Source organism: Equus caballus, chromosome 5 (genome assembly GCF_041296265.1).
Source record: "Equus caballus isolate H_3958 breed thoroughbred chromosome 5, TB-T2T, whole genome shotgun sequence".
In the NCBI taxonomy this organism is placed as follows: domain Eukaryota; kingdom Metazoa; phylum Chordata; class Mammalia; order Perissodactyla; family Equidae; genus Equus; species Equus caballus.
This window is the reverse complement of record NC_091688.1, coordinates 16457384-16467402: the sequence shown is the minus strand read 5'-3', so window position 1 is coordinate 16467402 and position 10019 is coordinate 16457384. Positions and strand designations below refer to the sequence as shown.

Sequence of the window (10019 nt, the reverse complement as noted above, 5' to 3'; positions counted from 1 at the left end):
CTCATCTTTCTTATCTTCATAATGTATTCTTAATTTTACGGAAATATCAGTCTAGTAAGGAGACTATAGAACCACAAGTGATGTCTTCTTGAACCCAAATATTCTGCAGTGATAAGCCATTGATTATTATCTTGATTTATGCAAGGATAAGACTGGAAATTCTCTCAAAGGTTAAAAAGTGATTTAACAATACAAAAGTTGCATATTGCTGAGTTATATACATTAAAGCCCACTACAGCTTCTATGTAAAACTAGCAAGCTCTTGCTGATGGCTCCCTTAGTTCACTATTTCAAATTATACCTGTATAATGAAAGCATTTTTATTATTCAGGGACTAATTAATTTAGATTTCTCTAACATTTGGCTTCCTAATGACATTTTTGTTTGCACCTTGTACCCACCCCACCTCTACTAGAGAGAAAGATGCTAAAGCTTAAAATTGGTCTATTGTACTACTTTTTGGGAGAATTAATTACATTTTAGTGGGAAAAAAAGAACTGATAGTATTGATTTAAAGGAAACTTGAGGATTATCCCCAAAATTTGATTGCATAAACTTCTTGTGGCCCTCATTTACATTAATAATTAGGAGATATCTCCTATATTATTGCTGCCAAAAAATCTGTAGGATAAAGTTTCCAAGGTCTATTCAATAATCCACATATTTTAAGCAGTAATTTTGGCAGACTTTCAAAGCTGGGGAGTAGAGAGAATAAGATATTAAGAATTTCTGTCTGAAAGAGTTGCTTAGGTTCTCCTCTTACTATATTTTTAATGGGTGCAGGATCTGTAGTGTCGTCTCTTTTTTCATTCCTTATATTGGATATTTGTTTTCTCTTTTTTTTTTCTTTGAAAGTCTCAGCAGAGGCTTGTCATTTTTATTAGTCCTTAAAATTTTTTTGGTTTTGTTGATTCTCTACTGTATATGTGTTTTCTATCTCAGTAATTTCCGCTCTTATCTTCATTATTCCATTTCTTCTACTTATTTTTTAGTCCTTTTCTAACTTCTCTAGATGGATGGAATACTTACTCATTAATTTTCAGTCTTTCTTCTTTTCTACTACTTACCTTTAAGGGTATAAATTTCCTTCTAAGGATTTCTTTAGCTAAATTATATAAATTTTGATACTTAATATTTTTGCATTGTTCAATTCAACATATTTTCTAATTCTGTTATGATTTCTTCTTCAACTATGAGTTATTAGAATATGTGCTAAATTTCCAAATATATGAGAGTTTTTTGTTATCTCTTATAGTTGATTCCCAGCTTAACGGTATCAGGGTCGGTAATATATTCTACCTGGTCTATATGATTTCATTCACTTGAACTCTGATGAGACTTGCTTTGTGGTCCAGTTTATAGTCAATATCTTTAGATGTTTTACCTGTGCTTGAGAAGAAAGTACATTCTGAAGTGCTTGGGTAGAGTGTTCTATATTTGTCTACTAGGTCAAACTTCTTGATTATATTTTCCTGATATTATATCCTTATTTTTTGTCTTGTTTTATAAATTAATAAAAAAGAGTGCGTATAAATTGCTCCCACTATTATAGACTTGCCTATTTCTTTCTGGTTTTGATCATTTTTACTTTACATATTTTGAGGCCATGTTATCTTCTCTACTTAAATGTGGAGAAAAAATAAAGAAGAAAAATTGGTTGCAAAGATAACTCCAGCTTCTTTTAATAAATCAAAAATATTGCTGGACAAGTAACTCACATTGTAGGACATTTTCCTTGGTGATATTTGTTATGGGTTATATTGTGTCCCCCCAAAGAAGATAATGTTGAAGTCCTGACCCCTAGAACCTCAGAATGTGACCTCACTTGGAGATAGGGTCTTTACAGAGCTAATCCAGTTAAAATGAAGTCATTAGAGTGGGTTCTAACCCTTATAAAAAGGGGAAGTTTGGACAGAGTCAGACATGGATAGGGAGAAGGCCATCTACCAGCCAAGAAGAGAGACCTGGAACAGATTTTCCTTCACATCCCTCAAAGGCCCAAGGCTGTAGACAGTTTTGTCTCAAACTTCTAGCCTCCAGAGCGGTGAGACAATAAATTTCTGTTTAAGCCACCCAATTTGAGGTATTTTCTTATAGAAACCCAGCCAGACTAATAAAACATTAATAACTTACAAGGCAAATTTGTTATTTAAAAAGAAAAGCATGTTTTCAGCAGAGGGAAGAAAAACACCTTGCTCCCCTTAAAACTGGAACATGAGGAACCAGAAGTTAAGGAGAAAAGCTGATCTGCTATTTAATAGAATATCCTTTTATTTTTAACAGTAAAGTTAAAAATTTTTATCTGGTTTCAAGAGAGCTTTTTGTTTAATAAACTCAGTGGGTTAGTCTTATCGAGCAAAGGAAAACAATTCCCACGTCCTCAGAATTGCATTTTATGATTTCCTAATTAAGGATGAGAAAGACAATTCCCAACTTTCCTTCAGAGAAGATTGGTGTGATAAGCATAATTAACTCTAAGAGGTTTAATAATAAATCACCAAATCTCACAAGCATAATAAATATAACCAGAGAATTATTTTATTTTATTTTGGGGAGCCAATTATTTATTTTTTTAATTGCAGTAACATTGGATTATAACAGTATACAGCTTTCGGATGTACATCATAATATATTCTGAATTCTGTGTAGATTACATCATGTTCACCACCCAAAAGCTAATTACAGTCCACCCCCTCACATGTGAGCCTAATCACCCCTTTTGCCCTCCCCCCAGCTTCCCCCATGGTAACCACCAATCCATTCTCCGTTGCTATGTGTTTGTTTGTCGTTGTTTTTATCTTCTACTTATGAGTGAGATCATATGGTATTTGACTTTCTCCACCAGAGAATTATTTTAATATAGAGTCAGTGGAATAATCACAAATTCAACTTCAAACCAGCATGAATTACAAATATAGTGCAGATACATTAAACTTTTCTGGAAGTCAAATAATATAGAAGATTAATTTTCTTAGCATAGATCTCAGATCATGCTATTTTTGAGGTCACCTACTATCAGAAAGAGAGGGGTGTGATAATGTATAGCCTTAGCTGTCCTAAGACAATGTCAGCAAGGGTAACAATGTCCTCCTACAAACTCTTTATAGTGCCTTGCTAGAGAGAAAATATGAAGCTAAATAAATTACAGAATATGAGTATGGCCCAAGAGTGAACTTCTTTAAGAACACCTGTAGAATTTTGCAATCACATGCACAGCTCTCCTTGTTCACAATATGCTGGTCTCTCTAATGTCCAAAAGTACCCTGCTCTGATACTGTGAGTTTTGAGGCTCTCGTCTCACATGATCAGACCAGCGCCTGGGATATGCATTTGATACGCAATCAACCGATGAATGAGACAAGACAATTTGATGTGATTCCATCTGTACTGAATCTCAGAAACCTGAAGCAAGTTTGCCGACAGCAAGAAATATACCTATCAGTTATAAACCCTTGATTCTGACACCCAGTCAGATAAGATAGATATGTAGACAATTGGCTGGATCAATGAAAGTCTGATTAAAATACTTAGGTTTAAGTATCTCCAAGTCAAAATTTTGAAAAAGGGTCACTGAATTCTTTTTTAGTTTACAGATTCTTAGAAACAGAAGAAAAGAATCTTGGAAGTCATCTTCTTTAATCATCAACTTAATGCAGGAACCTCATACAGACAGTCACCTAACCTCTTCCGAGACACTTCAAGTGATTTGAGTGATATAACTCTCACATATTTCTTCCATTCTACCGCCTGCCTGCTCTAGTTATTAGAAATACTTTCCTTAGAGTGAACCCCCAGTTGGCCTTCAGTTAAGTATACTCGTAATTCTTAACTTTGCCTTAGGGAGATATAAGAAGAAGTTCATCTTAGAAATGACAGCTCTTCAGATATCTAGAGAGCAGTCGTGTCTCCACTGAGTCTACTTCTAATTAACACATTTCTATATTTCAATAAATGCCAGGATACAGCTAATTCTCAGTGATGGGGTTGGAGATAAGTAGGGGCTCAGGAGAATGATTTAATTATAGAACTTCTTTAAAGGGATTTTTGGCCCTGACTCCAAGCTTGTCATAACCTCTCTAGTAATTTGCGTCTGAGCTAAGTGTCACACGCAGGGAGTCCAAGGAATGTCCCAAAAGAAAGCCAGGAAGGCACCTGGAGAGGAGAAAACAGTGAGTTAGGATGAAAGGAACCTTCAGAGCACATACAGAAAGAAAGGTCTCAGATGATTTTATAGATTTTTCATGTTGTCTGTTGTCTCTTTCCTTATTCTTCTATTTCTGGCCTTTTAAATCATAGGCAAGAAAGATCATTATGAAAACATTATTAAGACTAAAATGCGGTGAGATACCTCAATTCAGCCATGAATTCCTTCGCTCTATGGAAAGCAGGATTTATACATTGTCCAGCAATTCTATTCTTCCCAAACTTGGTTCCATTGAAGACTCCCTGGAAAAAAGGATGCATGTTAGTTTCCATTAATTTGTAATTTCTGTAAAATCTGATTTCAGCCTTTTAAATTTTGGTGCCCAAATCCTGAAAGACAAATGTCTTGAGAAAGATAACTAAAATGGTACTTCAGGGTGAATTGAATAAATACAAGCCATCTTTCACTGTTCCAATTTCCAGTAAGAGCAACCTCTCCCCGTATGCATACAATATGAATTAATCCATCGACTCTCCAGATTTTAGGTACAAACACTTTACATCCATGCTGTACAATAAAGATATAAGGAGATTGCTATTCTAAAATATTCATTTTTTGTGGTATGGGTACATATTCTCTTTGGCAGCTAAAGGCCACCTAAGGGATGGAAGTAGGGAATGCGAGCATTCCAGGTGGCTAAAAACAAGACCCTATTTATCCCTGTACCTGCCCTTGCCTTTTCTATGCTGGCTCAGCATATCTGCTGGTGTTGTTTCTGCTCATTCCTCCAGTCTGTCACATATGTATAGCCACAAAACATACATAGAATAAACCTTCCCTTTTATTTGCACGATCCTACTTTTACTAACCAGCCTCAGCCCCAGCCAGTCTAAGCCCACATAATTGTGTTGCAATTAGCATCAGAAAAATACATCCCAGCACCACCAATGCCTTTTGTAGAATGTGAGATTGCCAAAGTTTCAATTATGTGGCAACGATGATTATACTGCTTGATGTGGTAGACACATTCCTTCTGATGATGGTCATTACAGAAACAAAATTATTGTTCAAAAAGCAAAGGCAGGGAAAGAAAAATAAAGGCCCAGAAAAAAATCTATACATTACCAGATGCTAAAGGTTTTATTTTTGAGAAGCAGATTCCTATTAAAGTACATCATTCCTAAGGCCTAGAGAAGTATCTAAATGTGACATATTAGTGTGGTTTTTGGAATATATTTAAATCTCTCCTTAAATATATAAAGCCCATATCCTTCCAAACAAAAATACATGTGACATTCAGAAGCACACACCCCAAATCTACGGGCTGAAAATAAGCAGGGAAACTTTGTGGGGTGATGGTCTTGCTCTGTATCTCGATAGAGATTTGGGTTGCATAGGAGGATATTTGGCAAAACTTATTGAATGGAATACTTAAGATTTGTACATTACATATAAATTTTATCTCAAGAGAAAAAATCATAAGCAAATATTGAGCTCTAGTTAACGATGTATATGCTGAAGTGTTTAGGGGTGAAGTGTACTGCTGACTGCAACTTACTTTAAAATACTTAAAAGATAGGATGAATTTTTGGATGGGTACATGGTTAGATATGTGAATAAAACAAGTATTGTAAAATGTTAAAATATATGGTACACATCAGTTTAAGTCAAATAGTACTTATTTTATCAGAGTACCACATACACAGTACTCTAAGTTGCCAACTAGAATTTTGGATACTTCTTTGCTATTTAATACACAAGTGACATTTATTCCTAGGCCTTATTTTGATTATCTCTAAGTTGTAAATTGTCATCCATAATATTAAAGTTAGAAACGTAACTTTATATGTTATTTGATCTAAGAAACACGAAGAAAATATAACTAGGGATTTTTCCATCAGTCTGGGCTACGTGGCAATAATGATCTCGTAATTTTAGAGGGTCACAACAACAAAGGTCTACTTCTCACGTCTCCAGTGGAGTCAGGTTTGACTCAGCTCCTTGTCTTCTTCATTGCAGAACCAAGGACGAAACAGCAGCCCCTACCTAAAATAAACGTTTCACGTCAGAAGGGAAAAAGCTAGTGGTGACTGACTGACCACAGAAATGGCTCTTAAAGCTTCTGTTCAGAAGTGGGACTGCCATTTTCAGTAGTATTTCAGTGATCAAGGCAAGTCACATGACCACGGCTGCTACAAGCAGAGATATGTCATCCTTCCATAGGCAGGGAACCTACGGAAGAGGCAACGAATATTTTGAATAAAAACACAATCTATTACAAAGTAATATAACTTTCAAATTTTAGCAAAAATATATTAAACTACTACGTGCCACTACCTACATAATTAAGGAAATAGGTATTCAACAAATGTTTGTTGAAGAATGAGTTTTTCTGTGTTGTATCTTTCCAAATTTATAGAGGAATCACAAATTATTCAATAGGATCCAGGAAAAGAATGTAAATGAGGGAAGTTCTAGGGTTAACACAGTAAGGCCTGGAGTGGGCTATGGGGAGTACAACCCTTTCAGTGTCACCTTGCACTGGTGTGGTACATTTGTTATAAGTGGTGAACCAATACTGATACATTATTATGAAGTCCATAGTTTACATTAGGGATCATTCTTTATATTGTACAGTTTTATGGGTTTTCACAAATGCATAATGCTATGTATCCATCGCTACAGTATCATACAGAATAGTTTCACTGTCCTGAAAATCCCTTGCTCCCTCACCCCTCTGCCTGAATCTCTGGCAAACACTGATCTTTTCCTGTTTCTGTAGTCGTGCCTTTTCCAGGATGTCATATAGTTGGAATCATACAGTATGCATGTAGCCTTTTCAGGTTGGCTTTTTCCACTTTGCAATATGCATTTAAGGTTCCTCCATATCTTTTCATGGCTTGACAGTTTATTTCTTTTTATTGCTGAATAATATTCCATTGTATGGATGTAACAGAATTCGTTACTCTATCACCTACTGAAGAACATCTTAGTTGCATCTAATTTTTGACAATTATGAATAAGGCTGCTATAAACATTTGTGTAGACATACATTTTCAATTCATTTAGGTAAATACCTATGAGGACATTGCTGGATCCTGTGGTAAGTGTATGTTCAGCTTTAAGTATTTTTCTTGCTCATAAATCTGCAGCTTCGCTGGGTTTAGCTGACCTTGGATGTGTTCGGCTGGGCTAAGCTGGGCTCCACTAGGTTCAGTTAGGATTGGATCTACGCTGTAGGTTAGGTTTGGTCTACTCCACATGTTTCATTCTGGGATTAATAGTGATCCAGGGCATGTTTTTCTCACGGCAAGAGAAGCACAAGAGGCCAGGCTAACCCATGCAGACTTCAGGCCTCCATTCACGACATGACCGCTAACAGTCCATTGGCCAGCAAATACATGGCCAAGACCAAAGCCAAAAGGTCAGATTTGAATATTCCACTTACTCTACTGGGAGACATTGCAAAGTCACTTCGCAGCTGGAGAGAGGAAAGGAGTGAAGAATTGGGAACAATAATCCCATCTACTACACCGGCCTGTGGTGACTACGAAAATGCTAACTTCTCAATTTCTTTGAGTCTCAGTTTCTTCATTTATAAAATGAGAAGAATTTCAAGTAACATTGCAGAATTAGTATGAAAATCAAATGAGACTGTGTACACACAATATCTCCAAGTTTTATAAAGTTCTACACATGTAAGACATTATTACAGAAAAAAGTTTGTTGGTGTTAAAATGATTGTTTTCAGAGACCAGAAGCACAGAATTCAATTGGCTTAGTCAGCAACAACAACACACAAAAAAACTTTAGACAACTTTCAAAAATAATCACAGTCATGAGAATTTCCATACTGTATGTTACAATTGACTTTCAAATAATATTTATACTAGAGATTGAAAGAAATAGAGGCTAATAGGAGAGGGGAAATGTTAACATTTCACATTTTAAACACTAAAAATATCAAACGAGTGTTATCTTCTCCTTACAAAATGGCATTTATTAACGTCAGTACATGTTTTATCCATATTTTTCCAATAGAAGGAATAGTTTCAATGAACCATCCTCAACTATCCCCCATCCCTTTCCATCAACCTCCTTGAACTCCTATCAAGATCTTCTCAGTGCTGCCCAACCAGAGTGTCCATCAAGACTCACTCCCCAAACAAATTTTATTTCCATCTACTCATCTGTCGAATCTTTAGTCCAAACATCAATCTATTCATTTGTCCATCCCTCCCCTCCCACCTATATGTCCATCTTTCTAGCTATCCCCTTACCCACCAGTACATCCACCCAGCCAACATTTACAGAATACCCACTGGTACTGTGCAAGGCATAGGAATATTGAGAGAAAGACACTACTCTAACAATTTGGCACAGAAACAAGCAAACAGAAAACTCTATCACAGTGTGAAAAGCATCATCAGAGATGAGCATCACAGAGCACTGTGGTAGTACAGAGGCAATGTCTGTACTTGGAGAAAAGACATATTGGAAATTTCTGGGGGAAGTGATATATTTCCTGAATTTTGAAGGAAAAATAGGTATTGGGAAAGTGGAGAAGCAGCAGTATGTACAAAGGCACAGAGTTATAGGAAAGCAAAATGAGTCTGGAGAAACTGAGTAGTTTGGCCTGGCTAGAACTAGAATGAATAATCAGAGATGACTAAAGAGGCGGACAAAGATGACATGGTGGATGGCCTTTTCATTAGGTGACGTTTCAAATCCTATGAAGAAAGCTGCTGAATTTCTATCCACCTACATACTGTTTAGTATCTTAGTTAGGTGTACTTTTTTCAAAGGCACACTCTATTCCTTCTGCTTTCCCCAATTTCCAACTCAGGATGTGGAGACCTCTCCTTACAGATAAATTTTGAAAATTTAAAAGCATTTTAAACAGCAACCTGACTAAGTAATAAGTCAAGGCAAGAAGAGGCAGGCATCATCAGTTGTTTCAAAGAAAGTAAAATACTGAGTAAATCGTTAGATACTCACCCATTTCTTCCTCTTGTACAACTTTTACTCTTTACTACGCATTTAGTAATAATAGTATTCATGCCTCCGCAAAGGGAAAAACTACTTCTAACTATTTCTGAGGAAATTACAAGCTACTGCACATCTCTAACTGGGAGTATTAACATCCAAGCTGTGGTGTATCATTCTGCGGCGTCAAGGGACTGTTTCTTAGTTGTTTAGGGGGCTTCTGTCACCTGAATAAATTAAGGACAAGCTGATGTGGCCTGCAGCCAGGGTGGGATGAGGGAAAAGAGGAGGAAAAAAGCACAAACCTAGAGTCCTGGCTTCTAAAAGGCTTTACTCTCGCTGCTTCTGTAGAATTATCTTTCCTCACGTCCGTCCCTGCATTGACTCCACGGATTCTGCTGCCCAATGGACAGCTTATCCCCAGCTCGGTTAGGGAACTTCACGAAAGTAACCCACCACGAGGTAGCCGCAGCCCTGGTCTCCTTATGATCTGGCCCAACCGCCCCGCCCCAAGCTCCCACTTTCTGGCCCGGAGTCGCTCGGAGGGGCTGCGCTGCGCCAGGCCCTGCCCGCGTGCTCGGGCGACAAAGGCGGCGCCCGATCCATCCACCGGAGACGCCACGCGCTCTGCGCTCCAGGTGCCGCCCTGCTCGCCCTCCACCAGCACCGCCTCCTTCACCACAACGCATGGGCCCCGCCCCGCCCCGCGCGGCTCACCGCGTATTGTATCCCAGCCGGCAACCTCGGCCACTTCTGCCCCGCCCACCCTCGTGGAGCAAAGAAACCTGCCCCCAGCCCCGCCCCCGGTCCTGACAGATAAGCGTCGCAGCCAACCAGGCTTCGAATTTTCCTCCTGCTCGCTTGCCCCGCCCTAGCAATGAGACACACC

General features: G+C 37.9%; 1 long non-coding RNA gene across 1 annotated transcript; it reads right to left on the bottom strand.

Moving 5' to 3' along the window:
• Positions 1-2516: 2516 nt before the first annotated feature.
• On the bottom strand, positions 2517-9766 carry LOC138924018 (uncharacterized). The gene is made up of 3 exons (XR_011438476.1): positions 9436-9766; positions 4349-4446; positions 2517-4152 (listed from the first exon to the last, which is right to left on the bottom strand). It is a non-coding gene; the product is annotated as an uncharacterized lncRNA (long non-coding RNA).
• Positions 9767-10019: the final 253 nt, after the last annotated feature.